This window comes from Rattus rattus, chromosome 5 (assembly GCF_011064425.1).
Source record: "Rattus rattus isolate New Zealand chromosome 5, Rrattus_CSIRO_v1, whole genome shotgun sequence".
NCBI classification, from domain to species: domain Eukaryota; kingdom Metazoa; phylum Chordata; class Mammalia; order Rodentia; family Muridae; genus Rattus; species Rattus rattus.
Genome location: NC_046158.1, coordinates 48,068,440 through 48,084,599, shown reverse-complemented (window position 1 = coordinate 48,084,599; position 16,160 = coordinate 48,068,440). Strand labels below are relative to the sequence as shown.

General features: G+C 38.2%; 1 protein-coding gene across 3 annotated transcripts in view; it reads left to right on the top strand.

Annotated features, from left to right (window-relative positions):
* Tlk1 (tousled like kinase 1) overlaps positions 1 to 16,160 on the top strand; it is a 120,013-nt gene that overhangs the window by 27,794 nt on the left and 76,059 nt on the right. Inside the window, exon 1 of one of the 3 annotated variants that reach the window (XM_032903468.1) lies at positions 6,215 to 6,427. The exons of the other annotated variants lie outside the window; for them this stretch is intronic. The gene's annotated coding sequence lies outside the window, so the exon portion shown is untranslated. Of the gene's footprint in view, positions 1 to 6,214; positions 6,428 to 16,160 lie in introns of those variants that run through there. 3 annotated transcript variants of the gene reach the window in all.

Here is a 16,160-nt window from a genome sequence, read left to right as displayed (position 1 = left end):
TCTATAGCATGATCACACTTGAAAGGGTAACAGTCTTGTGAAGAATACCTACACAACCAGGTTATCAGTGGTGATTGGATTCACAACAGACAGGATGGGATTGCCTAAATGTCCAGATCAATATTGGGTGAATAAGGTATGCTATTCAAAAAGTAGACTTTAATTTCACATTAGTGAATGCATCATATGAAGAAAAGGCAGAACTCCAGAAATACTTTTTTCCTTTTTATATAAACCCCAGATTAAATACCTAAACACAGGTAAATAAAACACATAGACATGGGAGGGCTGGGAGATGAGTAGGATAGTAATAGGGTATAGAGATGGTATATAAGAACAAAATATAATATACATGTATGGGATTCTGAATTATTTTGGTAATAACTATATACTTGTGTCTTTACTGCTTTTAGTGATTAAAAGTTTAAAAGGCACATAAAAACTACAAATTGACTTTAATTTTTCAAAAAATATACTGTATTGAATCAGTGTTTTTGATATTTATTTCAGTCATCTTATCCCTAACTTTGGAATTAGATGTGAGTTGTCAGATAACTGTGGGTGGAGAGGGTAGAATCGCCATAGCGTAGTCTTGGCATGCTGAACCACTGAACTGTGCTTTGGATCCTGAAACAGCTTTTTTGTTATTTGTTTCTTTTTTTTTTCTTTGAGACAAGGTCTCCATTAACTCTGAGCATGGTGGTCTGAACAATAATTATCCAGGATGACCTTGAACTTCTGACCCTCCACGTATGGACGACTCACCATTGCTTGGTGTTGATAAATGGGCCTCTCCTGCACATTAAATGACACATGTGAGCACTTCTAACAAACCCTTTTGGAAAAAATCAATTTAACTGCTCTTTGTTGTATGGTGTAGGCACAAGGCAGATTGATGATAAATAGATTCGGCCATGTGTAAAAAATAAGAAGTCCGTCTGTGGACATGGGGAGAATTCCCAGTTTTTATGCATGAAACAAACTGGGTCATTGCTTTTCTAGGATGTTAGTGGTTGGCAGGTGTTGTCCAGAGCAAGTCTTACTCTCTTATTGGTGTAACAGTACAATTATAGTGTTGTATTAAAACATTTAATTGAGAAATACTTGACATGCAGTTTACTGTCTTAATCATTTCTGAGTTTATACTGACAAGTGTATGAGGTTTTATTGTTGAACAGCTATCTCTAGATTGTTTTTATCTTGTAAAGCCTGTGTTAAACCCATGACTGCATTCTCCCCTATCCCTAGCTCCTGGCACCACAGTGGACTTTCTGTCTCTGAGTCTGACTACTCCTGTTTGAGTGAAATCATACACTATACACTAATATCCTTTTTATTATGGCTTACTTAGTGTAATGTCTTCAAAGGCTTACCGTATTTCTGCAACTGTCAGAATTTCTCCTTTGTTAGGCTTAGTGAAGTCCTACAGTGTGTTTATTCATTGTTCTACCAATGACATTTACAATGCTTCTACCTCTTACAGTAATGCTATTGTGAGGTGTAGTGTACTTTAACAGAATCTTTGTATGCTTTAACTAGCATTTATTTCTTAATCCACACCCCCAACCCATCCCAGTCTGTTCTTTCTTGTGAGGTAAACTTATTTGATTCCACTTGTACATGGTATTTGTCTTTTTGCCTTTTGGTTTTGGTTCTTAGCAAATGCCTTATGGGTTTGCTCTTGCTTGCTTGTTGGGATGGATGTTTTTAAAGGCTAAATAGCATTCCATTGTATATACATGCCAACTTTTTTTTTTTTTTTTTTTTCTGAGTTGGGACTGAACTATATGGCCTTTGCTTACTAGGCAAGCGCTTCACCACTGAGCTAAATCCCCCAACCCCACATGCCAACTTTTAACAATGTATTATCTGTTGAGGACACAGGTTGATTCTGTGTCTTTGTTATGGACGCAGGTAAAATATGGGAAATACAAATGGTCTGACATTGGTTTTTCCAGTCTCTGCATGTATGCATGTAGAAATTGCTGGACCAGAATATCTTCATGCACTTTTTAGCCATGTATGGCTGGCCAAGGAAACATCTAAAAGATTGTGGCCTGTTTTTAAAATTATCAGCCAACTATTTTTTTAAACTTAAATTATTACGCATGTAAGGTTCTGTGAGAGGTAGCTGGAGAACCATTTGTAGAATTGGTTTTCCATCTGCATTTATATGGATTCTGATTATTGTTGTTGGGCTTGTGAAGTGGTACTTTTACTCACTCCCCACGGGTACCGTCTTTGCTGGCCCAAGCCAAACTGAGATTTTTTATTAGTTTTATATTGTTGCTGTTGTTTGTTTTAGGCAGCCAGCATTTAAAACAGACACGCTTTTGTCTTTCCTTTTGTCAATGAGCTGACAAAGTACACTTGGTAAGAAATTGAAGGGGTTGGATTTGCTTGTGGAATGCCGTAGAGATGTTCACCATATCCAAAACCTTACTATTTTTAGTTGAATTACTATTATTGTCAGTGTTGAGGATTCAGCCATCCCGGCCTTATGCATGCCAAGTGCGCGTTTTATCACTAACTATCCCAGTTTCATGGTTTTGAGAGATGTCTCATTTTATAGTCCGGGCTGACTGGGAACTAGGGATCCACCTTGCTTTCCATCCCCAAGTTCTGGGTGTTAGAGGAGTTTGCTAGCAGTGAATTACACTGTAAGACAAATAACAACTTGGAATGAGGAGCTTTTCTAGGGTTACAAAAATATATTCAGGATTAATTTTTTCCCGTGTCAGAGAATTATCCAGTCATACCTTGCCTGTGTAGCATAATCAACTAAGGTGGTAAGTGATAAGTTTTATGATGTACCCAGACAAAATAATTTCAAGTTCTTTTTTTATTATTCATGTAGCAAGTTGAAGCAATATTTTGTCCTTTTGGCTTATGTATAGTAGCATAAGTCAGTTAAATGGTCCCCAGGGTAGGTGGGCTCTGTATGTTGATGGCAGAGAAGCAGCAGTTTTCCATCTTATTACTCTTGAGTTGTGCATGCTGTGCTGCATCCATGCCTTTCCTCCTCCTCATCTCATGTTTGAGGACACGTGAGTCATTGCTCTAGTACAGAGTGGGAGTCTGTCTCTACTGCTGTATCGAGCAAGCAAGGAAGCCCGACAGTGAACCTCCCTTTTGTCCTTTTCTTATTTATATTTCTAAAGAGAGCCAAATTCCCATTCCAAAAATTCTGCTTGAGGATAGGATTGGGGCTAAAAGTGCTGGCCTTACAAACTTGAGGTCTTCCGTTTGGATACTTGGTGCTGCCCACTGGTGCAGCACTATGTCGTGCAATCTGGGACCGGGGAGCTGGAGACAGGAAGATTCTGGGCAACCAGTCTGGGCCAGTCAGCTCCAGACTCAGGAGAGATCGTATTTCTTCAGCCGAAGTGAGAGCAGGGATGCTGAGTTTGTTATGTGTTTGAGAGTACACAAATTCTAAGTTTATTACATTATTTGTGGCTTGCAGTTTTGGTGTACAATTACTATTTTTTTTCTCTAAAACATTCAGGTTTTATTTTTCAAAAATGTGTACTTGGTTTTTGTTTTTGGTGGGGGGGGCATTGGGAATCGACAACTTGATGAGTTTTGAACATTTGATTGTTAGTTATGAAAAATAAACTCAAACTGAGGATTGGATTGATAAGAATTTTTATGCATGTTCTTTGATTTAGCAGTATGTTAACATACACAATCGTTGTCACACCATGAACTTTTGTTTTCACGTTGAAGTTGTAACTATTAGGAGGTACTTGTTGCAGGATATTTGATCCCACTGTGAACCCTGAGATTGTTTTTTCTGGAAAACAAAACAAAACTTTTTAGTTATGTGTGGCTCAGCCCTTAGCACACACCTTTAATCCCCCTGCCTGTAATACAGACATCCCCTTAGTACACACTTAAATCCCAAGCAATGCAGGTAAAATTAGTTTGTAGGAGACACTTGTGTTTGAAAGTGATGTCTAATTGAGTGGCAGACAAAGGATGAATCAGAAAGGTTTGATAGTATAGGATATGCCCAACTCTCAGGGAAAAGAGGGAAGAGGCAGATAAGGGAGCAGCCCAGAGGGAAGAAAACAGTAGGAGGCAGTTTTACAGGGAGAGTTTTACAGAGACAGGTTAAAGAGAAAATAAACTAGCACAGGTGAAAGAAATTGAAAAATGAACCGAAAAATTAGAACAGATTGTCAAGCAGTATGAGGTCAAGAGCAGTTCAGGAGAGATCAAGAGAGAAGCTAGGGGTTGGGGGATTTAGCCTCCCAATGTTGTAGCGCTTGCCTAGGGGAAGCGCAGGCCTGGGTTCGGGTCCCCAGCTCGAAAAAAAAAAAAAAAAAAAAGAACCAAAAAAAAAAAAGAGAGAAGCCAGATCGAATCAGTCAGCTGGGAAAGGAGTTTGAGGCAGAACAGCTGAGTTGAACCAGCCAGCCAGAGTTCAAAAGAACTAGGAAGGGGTGAGCTTATTCAGCAGCAACTCTCAGGCTGAAAACATCCTAGGCCTAGATAGATTTGTGCAGAGGCTGGAAGCTTCCAGGACTAGGCCTGTGTTAGCTGATGATCAGAGACAATTACTTCAGGTAAATAAAAGTTACTTTTACAGCTACTAAGATACATAATCTTTATTAGAAAAGGAAGGGGGGAAAAGTATCTGAGAGAAAAATAAACAGAATGTTCACTTTGGTTTTCATTGGGTGTTAGGGCTACAGGTGGGGTTTAAATTTAATTACTGTGCACTTTTGCATTTTTCATTATTGTCAGCAATTTGTGTGTGTGTTGTTGTTGTTTTTTGTTTGTTTGTTCAAGACAGGGTTTCTCTGTATAACCACCTGGAACTCTCTTTTTGTAGACCAGGTAGGACCCTCACTCTCAGAGATCTCCTGCCTGCCTCTTAGTGCTGGAATTAAAGGCGTGTCCATCATGCCTGGCTTGCATTTTGTGTCTTTATTAAGGTCCAAAGAGAACAAAATGAAATTGCCTCTTTTTAAAATAAAAATACATACTCTTTGCTCATGGCAAACGATTAACATTATAAAATAAATCTTGTCAGTGAATTGACAATTGAAAGAAGAAATATTTTTAAATGATTATATAGGTATCCTATACCTCTGAGGAGTAGGATCGAGAAGGGGGAGTTCAGAGAGGGCTTTTATATTTTTGTATTGTTCTAAAAAAGTAGCTGTTATTTCAAGAGTAAGGAATGCACAAAAAGCAGAAAAGACAGGAGCAGAGAACTTGGAGGAGTGTGTTCAGTTTGGATCAGTGCTGACACTTTACTGGGGAATATTCTTTCTCCCAGCCCTTCATTGTACACTGACTTCCTTTTCTCCACTCTTTCTGTAATACATACAGATCGCTCTAGAAGTGTTCTCATAATTTTTATTTTTTAAAATGGACTATATGTTAATATAGAAATAAGATCTAGTATAAAGTATGTATCTGTATATTCATGTATGACTGCATGAGGGGGAAAATTAAAATTGTAAGCCCAAGGCTAGAGAAAAAAGATCTTGGTTAATTATCTTACACGACATTAGAGAAATTAAGCATTAAAATCAGTTCTACCCACTAGGAATTTCAGACCCCAGGGAGAAAGTTGGAAAGAGTGTAAATCATGAGGTGTATATTATATGTGCTGGTGTACACTTATATGTTAGCATGTGAATAAGTGCATTTTATTGAAATGATGAACCCTAAGTGGCAGGTTTAGTACAACATGCAAAAAATAAGCTTATTTTACTGTAACAGATGTATAAATTTTGTATCATTTTCTATTTTATGTATAAGGATGCTGAATAGGGGTGAGAAGGACTTGACCAAGTCCGCACAGTTAGAGTGTGTGTATAGTGTGTACCATGACATGCCTGTAGGTCAGAGGAGCAGCTGCCAGTATAGGCTCTGACCTTTGTTCTTCTTTGACACAGGGTCTACTGTTGTTTCTGTTGCATATTCGAGGCTGGCTGGCTTATAGATTTCTGTCAATCCAGATTCAGGTCTTCAGACTTGTGTTGCAAATGCTGAACCATCTCCTCTAACCCAGCTTGTTTGTTTGTTTGTTTGTTTGTTTGTTTGTTTGTTTTTAATGGAAGATTAGTTATCAGACTAAACCTACTTCATTTAGGGTTCTTGAATGCTTCAACTTCTCTTCTAACCCATTGACTAGAGCTTGGGAAAAAAAGAAGGTTAATAGGAAAAGAGGGATGTAGGCCTGTTTAGAAGTAGTTCTTTAGGGTGACTAAATTCTTCATTATCAGGATACCATCAGTTCAGACCAATGGAAATACCAGACATCAATCAGTAGCCATGGCTGGATCCAGCAGAAACCACAAGGCCTTGCCAAATCAGCACGAGTCAGTGGAATCAACTGAATACCACAAGAAGTTCTCTGGCAAGTTCTCTACAAAGTGAAGACCATCGAAGAAGTGAGACAAGCAAAGTGTGTAGTAATAATGCAAGAGCGTCCTCTCATTGTCTGTGGGGTTCTATTTACTCTCTGCAAACATCATGGACCCTCTAAAAGTGTCTGCTGTAGCAAAACATCACATGTTCTCTTGAGTGTCTGCTTCAGCAAAACATTCTCTTACAAGACAGCTTCCAGAAAAACATCATGTGACACAACTAAGATTCCAAAAGAAACCAGAAATTTTCACTTCATCAGACATTTTTTAAAATTAGTTTTTAAAAGTTTTTAAAATTTTTAGAGAAGCAGAAATCCAATGTATCGATGTTGATTCAATCTGTGCAGTTTTGTCTCAGTATATCTTAATTCTTCCCTGTGAGGACTACAAGAATAGTCTTTAAAACAATACAGCATTAGACTTGGAGTGAGTCTAGAGTAGACTGTCTTCTCACTACAGGTTTATATGGTTGAACATATACATTAGATACTGTGCCTGTTATAACTCTAATCATTTGGACAAAATACTTTGTTATTGTATATGCTTATGTAAGTGTGTGCAATCTCTCTCTCTCTCTCTCTCTCTCTCTCTCTCTCTTTGTGTGTGTGTGTGTCTGTCTGTCTGTCTGTCTCTGTGTCTGTGTGTCTGTGTGTAGATGTAGGTAGGGGTTAGGTGTACATATATCTCAGAGATAGTTTACTTAGAACAGAATTAAGTATCCAGACTTTGCTTGTGTGAAATGTGATAGGTGACTAGAGAGGTATTTCAAATCAGTGGGAAAGGTTTCATTCATGATAAAATTGAGACCTTTTTCCTTTTGGGTAAAAACTAGATATACCAAACACTTAAAAAGAGAGTCCTAACTAAAACTATTAGAAAGTTTAGGGTATGGTTTTTTCTTTTTTTCACTTTTTTTATTGGATATTTTATGTATTTATATTTCAAATGTTATCCCCCTTTCCCCTTCCATCCCCTCTCCCCCCTCCCCCTGCTTCTATGAAGATGCTCCCACTCCCACCCACTCACTCCCACCTCAACACCTTGGCATTCCCCTACACTGGGAAAATGAGCCTTCATAAGACCAAGGGCTTCTCCTATCGATGCCAATGCCATCCTCTGCTACAAATGTGGCTGGCCGGAACCTTGGGTCCCTCTGTGTGTACTCCTTGGCTAGTGGTTTAGTCCCTGGGAGCTCTGAGAGCTCTGGAGAGAAGGGGTCGTCTGGTTGGTTGATATTGTTGTTCTTACTATGGGATTGCAAACCTCTTCAGCTCCTTCAGTCTTTTCTCTAACTCCTCCATTGGGTTCCCTGTGCTCAGTCCGATGGTTAGCTACAAGCATCCTCATCTGTGTCAGTAAGGCTCTGGCAGAGCATCTCAGGAGACATCCATATCAGGCTCCTGTCAACAAGCACTTCTTAGCATCAGCAATAGTGACCCAGTTGGGTGGCTGCATATGGGATGGATCCCTATGTGGGGCAGTCTCTGGATGGCCTTTCTTTCCTTCAGTCAGTGCTCCACTCTTTGTCCCTAATTGCTTTGGCTAGGACTTCAAGTACTATATTGAATAGGTAGGGAGAGAGTGGGCAGCCTTGTCGAGTTCCTGATTTTAGTGGGATTGCTTCAAGTTTCTCTCCATTGAGTTTGATGTTGGCTATTGGTTTGCTGTATATTGCTTTTACTATGTGTAGGTATGGGCCTTGAATTCCTGATCTTTCCAAGACTTTTACAATGAAGGAGTGTTGAATTTTGTCAGATGCTTTCTCAGCATCTAATGAGATGATCATGTTTTTTTTTTCCTCTGAGTGTTTTATATTGTAGATTATGTTGATTAATTTCTGTATATTGAACCATCCCTGCATCCCTGGGAAGAAGCCCATGTAATCATGATGGATGATCGTTTTGATGTGTTCTTGGATTTGGTTTGTGAGAATTTTATTGAGTATTTCTGTGTCAATATTTATAAGGGAAATTGATTTGAAGTTCTCTTTCTATGTTGGGTCTTTGTGTGGTTTAGGTATAAGCATAATTGTGGCTTCAAAGAATGAATTGGGTAATGTTCCTTCTGTTTCTATTTTGTGGAATAGTTTGAAGAGCATTAGTATGAGATCTTCTTTGAAGGTCTGATAGAATTCTGCACTAAACCAATCTGGTCCTGGGCTTTTCTTTGGTTGGGAGACTTTTAAAGACTTTAGGGGTTTTAGGACTGTTTAGATGGTTTATCTGATCCTGATTTAACTTTGGTACCTGGTGTCTGTCTAGAAAATTGTTCATTTCATCCAGTTTTGTTGAGTATAGGCTTTCGTTGTAAGATCTGATAATTTTTAAAATTTTCTCAGTTTCTGTTGTTTTGTCTCCCTTTTCATTTCTGATTTTGTTAATTTGGAAACTGTTTCTTTGCCCCCTGGTTAGTCTGGCTAAGGGTTTATCTATATTGATTTTTCTCAAAGAACCAGCTCCTGGTTTTGTTGATTCTTTGTATAGTTCTTTTTGCTTCTACTTGGTTGATTTTTAGCTCTGAGTTTATTTCCTGCAGTCTACTCCTCTTGGGTGTATTTCTTCGTTTTGTTCTAGTGTTTTTAGGTGTGTTGTCAGGCTGCTAGTGTATGCTCTCTCCAGTTTCTTTTTGGAGGCATTCAGAGCTATGATTTTTTTCTCTTAATAATGCTTTCATTGTGTTTGGGTCTGTTGTGCCTTCATTTTCATTAAATTCTAAAAAGTCTTTAATTTTTTTTTATTTCTTCCTTGACCAAGTTGTCATCGAGTAGAGTGTTGTTCAGCTTTCATGTGTATGTGTAGGCTTTCTGTCGGTTTTGTTGTGTGTTATTATTGTTGTTGTTGTTGAAGATCAGCCTTAGTTCATGGTGATCTGATAGGATGTATGGGATTATTTCAATCTTCTTGTGTCTGTTGAGGCCTGTTTTGTGACCAATTATATGTGGTCAATTTTGGAGAAGGTACCATGAGATACTATGTAGAAGGCATATTCTTTTGTTTTAGGATGAAATGTTCTTTAGATATCTGTTAAGTCCATTTGCTTCATAACTTCTGTTAGTTTCTTTGTGTCTGTTTCCATGATCTGTCCATTGATGAGAGTGGGGTTTTGAAGTGAAGTCTCCCACTATTATTGTGTGAGGTGCAATGTGTGCCTTGAGCTTTAGTACCGTTTCTTTTATGAATGTGGTTGTCCTTGCATTTGGAGCATTGATGTCCAGAATTGAGAGTTCATCTTTGTAGAATTTTCCTTTGAGTATGAAGTGTCCTTCTTTATCTTTTTTGATGACTTTTGGTTGAAAGTCAGTTTTATTCGATATTAGAGTGGCTACTCCAGCTTGTTTCTTGGGATCATTTGCTTGGAAAATTATTTTCCAGCCTTTTACTCTGAGGTAGTGTCTGTACTTGTCACAGGTGTGTTTCCTGTATGCAGCAAAATGCTGGATCTTCTTTTTGTATCCAGTCGTTTAGTCCATGTCTGTTTATTGGGGAATCACTTTCATTGATGTTAAGAGATGTTAAGGAATAGTGATTGTTGCTTCCTGCTATTTTTGTTGTTGGAGATGGATTTATGTTTGTGTGACTATCTTCTTTTGGGTTTGTTGCAAGAAGATTACTTTCTTGCTTTTTCCAGGGTGTACTTTTCCCTCCTTGTGTTGGGAGTTATTATCCTTTGTAGGACTAGATTTGTGGAAAGATATTGTGTAAATTTGATTTTGTCATGGAATATCTTGGTTCCTCCATCTATGTTAATTGAGAGTTTTGCTGGATGTAGTAGCCTGGGCTGGCATTTGTGTTCTCTTAGGGTCTGTATGACATCTGCCCAGGATCTTCTCCTTTCATAGTCTCTGCTGAGAAGTCTGGTGTAATTCTGATAGGTTTGCCTTTATATGTTACTTGACCTTTTTTCCTTACTGCTTTTAATATTCTTTGTTTTGTGCATTTGGTGTTTTGACTATTATGTGACGGGAGGAATTTCTTTTTGGTCCAATCTATTTGGAGTTCTGTAGGCTTCTTGTATGTTCATGGGCATCTCTTTCTTTAGCTTTGGAAAGTTTTCTTCTATAATTTTCTTGAAGATATTTACTGGCTCTTTAAGTTGAGAATCTTTGCTGTCTTCTATACCTATGGTTTGGTCTTTTCATTGTGTCCTGGATTTCCTGAATGTTTTGGGTTAGTGCTTTTTGCTTTTTGTGTTTTCTTTGACTATTGTGTCTATGGTATCTTCTGCCCCTGTGATTCTCTCTTCAATCTTTTGTATTCTGTTGGTGATGCTTGCATCTATGAGTCCTGATCTCTTTCCTAGGTTTTCTATCTCCAGGGTTGTCTCCCTTCGTGCTTTCTTTATTGTTTCTATTTCCATTTTTAGGTCTTGGATGGTTTTGTTCAGTTCCTTCACCTGTTTAGTTGTGTTTTCCTATAATTCTTTAAGGGATTTTTGTGTTTCCTCTTTAAGGGTTTCTACTTCTTTACCCGTGTTCTCCTGTATTTCTTCAAGGGAGTTGTTTATGTCCTTCTTAAAGTCCTCTGTCATTATCATGAGATGTCATTTTAAATCCAAATCTTACTTTTTCAGTGTGTTGGGATATCCAGGACCTGCTGTGGTGGGAGAACTGGGTTCTGATGATGCCAAGTAGCCTTGGTTTCTGTTGCTTAGGTTCTTGTGCTTGCCTCTCATTATCTGGTTATCTCTGGTGTTAATTGGTCTTAATGTCTTTGACTGAAGCTTGTCCCTCCTGTGGGCTTGTGAGTTTGTGATCTTAGGAGTGAGAGGGCTCCTGGAAGACCAGCTCTCTCCAGGCAGGTTTTGGGTCCAGAGACCTGTGAGATACCTTAGCTGTGGGCGTAGATGGAGACAGGAAGGATTCTGTCCCAGACTGCTCCGTGATACCTGTGCCCTGTGCTCTCCTCACGGGTCCCTCTTTGGACATTCAGTGGAGAGAAAGTGGGATCCCACTTTGGGGCTTAGGAGTGAGAGCACTCCTTGCAGACCAGCTCTCTGTGGGCAGTTTTTGGGTCTGGAGAGCTGTGGGGGCCTTAGCTTTGTTGCTAATCAGGGTTTGTTTTTATTAGACTCAAGTGAGAGAAAGCTGTTAGAAAATGACTTTGATTGATTTTTGTGGTGCTCATTTAGCATGTTGTGGTTTAACTGCCATAAAACGAGACTATTTTATTTTAAAATAGGGAATCAAATTTCAGATTTAACGACAGACTAAGTTAGGTAAAACATTGTCTATGAAAATGGATTATGTGAAAGTGGATATTTTTAAATATTTTTGAAACTATAATTAGATAATTTTTCCTTCCCTTTCCTCCCTCTTAAACCTCCCTTTTATCCCTTTTTCAAATTCATGGCCTTTTTTTCCTTTAGTTGTGTGTATATGCACTGGATATGTATTACCATTTCCAAATTGAGGAATTGGGGCATAGTGAGGAAATACTGGACCAAAGCAAGATTGAAACCCAGTAGAGAAAACTTCAAATTCTCTGGCTCTATGTCTAATGTCAGAGGGCTTAGATGGCTATGGCCTTCTAGCTTTGCTGCATACATTGTTTCTCTATTGACTGGCTCTACTCCCTGGATGTACCCTCCTTAATAGATACGCCATGCCTCTGGCACCTCATTATCTTGGGGTCGTGAGCACAACTCAAGTTTCACTTTTACAGCTTCATGCAGTGGCCTTTCTGGGCTTCTTTCAGTTTTTGATGGGGCCTTGATGGAGGCATTGCCATGCTACATACACACTGCCCAGCTTCGGCGGCTTTCCTTAACCACAGAGGAAGATTCTACAACTTCCTTTTCTCTCTCTCTCTCTCTCTCTCTCTCTCTCTCTCTCTCTCTCTCTCTCTCTCTCTCTGTGTGTGTGTGTGTGTGTGTGTGTGTGTGTGTGTATTAATACAACCTGTTCACTCTGTAATGCTACTTATGTGTGGTTTTAGGACTGACCATTTTTATCGAGTCCCCAGGTGGCATGCACTTGTCTGAGCAGTCTATTTCTCCTGTTCTCAGCATTCCCTTCTTTGCCTGTAGTTCTTCATCTAGGGTTGAAGTCTTGCGAGATTTTCCTCTTCCATGTCAGCGTGTCTATTCATGTTTTCTTTGCTCACTTCATGTCTAGGCTGCCATGTTTGTACTGTATCATGGGTATAGCTTCTGACATTTCTAGGAGACATTTCTAGTCTCATAGCAAACCCTCTGATTTTCTGCCTCTATAATAATCTTTCTAGCCCTTCTTCAGTGTTGCCTGAATCTTAGGTGAGGGAGTTGTGTTGTAGATGTGGACTGGGCTCCATACTTGGGCATTTTGATTGGTTACATTTTTCTGTAATGATCTGTTGCTTGTTGGAAAGTGAAGGTTTTTGTTTTTTTTTTTTAATGTATGTATTTATTTTTGGACAGATGAAAACCACACTTCTCTGGCGAGACCCTGGAGAATGGATGTTTTAAGACACTAGTCAGAATTAACCCTAAAGTGTTAGGAAAACACTTTGTTGTTTTCTTCATTCTTGTCCCCTGTACTTTGAAGTGCATTAAGACAAGTAAAAAAAGATGACTTATTTAAATTGAATATCTTACTTTATTAAACTGGTTTCTTAGGTTTATCTTTCTTTTCTTTTTTAACTAAAATGTCCTCAGCTTATTAGGCATTATATGAAAAATATTAACAAAAGAAAATCTTAAACTGTTATGTATAAGCCATCATATCAGGTCCCTGTAACACAGAAAGGTAACAATCTTGAATGAATTTAGTTTTTGGACTTTTGGGAAGTTTCAAGTTTTTAAAAATTTTATGGTGATGTCTCCGCAGCAGTAGAATCTATTAGAGAGTTTTTAATGGACGGACTTAATTTCTTGGCTCTTTGGTAACAGGAAATTTTAAAAACATGCCTTCTAAATATTTTTATTTTGACTGTCAAAGATGAAGACTTAGGCAACTAAAGATTATACAATTAAATGTCTTAAGACAAAGGTGGCACAGTTGTGAGCACTGCTGACTGATCGTAAGGAGCTCACCTTTTATCATCACCTTTTATTGATCATAAGGAGCACACCTTTTATGATCACCTTTTATTGATCATAAGTAGCACACTTTTTATGCTCTTCTGGGAAGTCATGCTTTATGACAGTTGTTGGTCATTGATGAAAGACAGGCAGAGGAGTAGAGTGGGACACAGCACAGAGCTCTAATGGGTTCAAGTCGTGTGCTTCATTCTTGTTCTCTAAGGTTTTGATCATAAAGAATGCCGTTGATCTCTAATTTGGGTAGTCCCAGCTCCTATTTATTTGAAATTTGGAGTTTACAACTATAAATCTGATGATTAGGCAAGTAAAAATAATGGAATATAGGGTAGTGTAGTTAGAGGATGTTCTTTTTTGTTGATGGTGACTTTTTGAGACAGGGTCTTGCCAGATAGCTCAGCATAGCCTTGAATTTATTGTGTAGCTCAGGCTGGCCTTGGATTTGGGATTCTCTTGCCTTGACCTCTAGAATTCTAGGATTACTGTCAGGTACTGTTGTAGGATATTTCTGAAGCATGTATAATGTTTTTAGTATGTTCTATAATCTTTTACAAAATACAAACACTGTCCAATAACTTAATGAATTGTAGTGCTGTTACTTTTTCTTAGAAAGGTTCATCCCTTGTAGTTGAGTACTGAATACTTGAGGGTTAATTGGGAACTTAGATTAGATTAAAATCTTTAAAATGTGCTCTCAGATGATAGTATAACTATGTACTTTTGTATTTTAAATACGTTTTAAAAGATCAAAGGAAGACAATAATATTGAAACTTCAGTGTCCACCAATATTGTTAATCTTGCCAAAATTCATGACTCTTTCTTTCTGCATTGAGTGACAGAGCTGAGTGGTTGTGACAGAGACCGTGCAGTGTAATTTTTATCACTTTATACTGCTCTCAGAGTGTAGCGTTTAGTGGTACAGGTATCATGTGGCAGTATGTTGAGTGTCATGGCTCTCGTTACTTGTTTTATTATTACTAGTTCATGTCCATCAAAACAAGAGAAAATAGACTTTGAGTGATGTATGTGCATATACATGCTGGAGCTGAAATCCAAGTATTGTACATGCCAAGTGTGCACTTTATGATGGAACTACACCCTCGGCCCTGGAATGGAATTTGGATTACTTTGTTGAATTAAATAACAAACAAACAAGCAAGCAAGATTGTTTTTATTATTGGGATAGAAGTATTGGTATTGATATTACCAGAGTAAGCATACTGCAGCATATCTAACTTTTGGGATTATAATTAGGAATTTATAATGGCATAATTTTTCCCTAAATGAAAAAAATGCAGTTACTATCAAAACAAGTTTCCAGTGGTCTCATTTGCTACCTAAGCAGAGTCATTTACTGATGTTGAGTTAATTAAATTGTTGAATCATAGAACTCAAAAAAGTTATGTCCAGAGACTTGTTTAAAACTCCTAGCTTTTTGGCAAGAATTGACTTTAATACTTAAGACATCTGTGGTAGCTCTGATAGTCAATTAAAAACTGTGCTCACGGTTTATGGCGGTTCTTCTGGCCCTAGAGAAATTGACAGATGTTATTGGTGCTACTCATTTGTTATTTATTGGAAAACTCAGACACGTTTAAAGTGGCAGAAAAATTAATCTTGTGACTATTATTTGCGGAACACTTACAAGCATTTTCAAAGTTTTGTGGGAACACCTAAGTACAAATGGAAGTGGAACTCATTAAGCTGTGACACAATGGGTAGTGATAAATATGTGTGGAACACATAAAAGTTGTACAGATTCTCAAAACTGATTTTTAAAAAGTCAGCTGTTCAAAGCCTATGGTTGTTAATGTGTTATTCATCAGCAAGTCATTTGCAGAGAATATGTGAGGCGTTCTTGTGAATGCCATCCACTCTCATGGAGTTCAGATGTCATTGCTCCCACAGATAATTGTTAGTAACAAAAGCTGAGTATCCTGACTGGCTTAGTGTTGGTAAAATATTTTGTTTGCTTTTACAGTTGTTTAAAGGCCAAGATTGAAATTTTATGATCAAAGAGGGCCAACTATTATCAGTTACTATTACCAAATACTATTTACTTTTGAAATTTGTTTTTTCTTCAGATTCACAGTTTTTTTTTTTTTTTTTTAAAGAATATAATATAAAGCTAGAAGATAAAAGAGTGAGCACATGCCAGGCATGATGGCACATCTTTTAATTCTAGCACTCAAGAGGCAGAGGCTGGTGGATCTCTGAGTTTGAGGCCAGCCTGGTCTAGGACAGATAAGGCTACATAGAGAAACCCTGTCTCAAAACAAAACAAAACAACTCCAAAAATAAAATAAATTAAAAGAAAAAAGAAGGGGTTGGGGATTTAGCTCAGTGGTAGAGCGCTTGCCTAGCAAGCGCAAGGCCCTGGGTTCGATCCACAGCTCCGAAAAAAAGAAAAAAGAAAAAAAAAATGCACATGTAGTGCTGTTGCCCCCTTGTGTGCACCCGAGTGCTATCAGGAAGGTGGGTGCTCCGCTCGGCACACATGCATGGGTGCAGTTCTTAACTCCACCTGCAGTTTCAGATAGTGTAGCGAGCTCAAAGGAAACACCCACGTTTCAGAACTCCTTAGTTATACAGCTGAAGAGATTCTAATGATCTTTTGATTGATTCTGTACTCTAGTGACACATTGCAAAGCAAACCTTCTAAAGAGCCACCCAGTAGAATGCTAACACCTGTTTTCCAAGTAATGAATGTCTTCAACTAAAATCACATGATGGGTTTGGTATCAATAATTATCTGT